Here is a 954-nt window from a genome sequence, read left to right as displayed (position 1 = left end):
TTGTTACATCCTATGTTAGTTGCTATTTAAGTAAGTAAATAGTAAAAGTAATTTAAGTGAATACTTTCTTCTTCTATTCAACTTCAACCCTTTTCACAAAAAAAAAAAGTATGGAGTTTTTGACACCAGCTACTAGGCAGGAAAGAAAGGGGATGGACCCCTCGTCTGACAGAGCTGTTCCTTCTGTTTCCCAGCAATTACATGGTGGTTGCTTTGTTGTGTCAAGGCAACGCTGGAAATGTTATTGTCCCAGTGCACTGTTAGCTGACAAGAGCAGTATCAAGGAAATGAATTACAGTTACCACAATCAAGGAAAATAAATTCTTGATAACTTGCATACATACATATATACTATATACTTATATACATAATTAAACTTGATAAAGGCTGCCAACACTTGCTGAAATGCTGACAGATATTTTCCAAGGTTTTTTTAAAGGTTTATTTTCAATAACAGTGTTAACTTATCAGCTGCTACTCCTAATGGAGAACAAAAAGAGCCACAGAAAAGCAGTAGAGAAATTCTCTCGGTAAGGCAAACTGTCTCCTTTTGATTTCTGGCTCATGTAGCAAGGACCTGTCTCAGATAAACTGCACACGTAAAGTAAAACATCTCTTCGTTCAGTTTTTGTGTCTGGCATATTACCATTACATCCTTCAGGTGGTGTCTTTAAAAACGCCACCAATTTGATACGTCAAGTCTTTTTACAGGTCTTAGGGAGTACCACTACATATTTAAAAACAGGAAAAAAGTTGTTAGAGGCCTTTTGTTGCCACAGAGGATACATGATATCTGATGAATTGCCTCAAGTGACTTACTTTAGTCAGGGTCAGCTGGAGCTGAAGGAGACAATAAGAACTAGGTGTGTGCAGTTAGAAAGAAGTGATCTCACCAGACCGCTGTAGCCTGCTCCTACTAGCATAACACAGTGTCTGACCGAACTGTAAGAGGTC

This window comes from Morone saxatilis, unplaced genomic scaffold (assembly GCF_004916995.1).
Source record: "Morone saxatilis isolate NCDOM2014 unplaced genomic scaffold, NCSU_SB_2.0 Contig3, whole genome shotgun sequence".
Lineage (NCBI taxonomy): Eukaryota > Metazoa > Chordata > Actinopteri > Moronidae > Morone > Morone saxatilis.
This window is presented reverse-complemented; position numbering follows the sequence as displayed.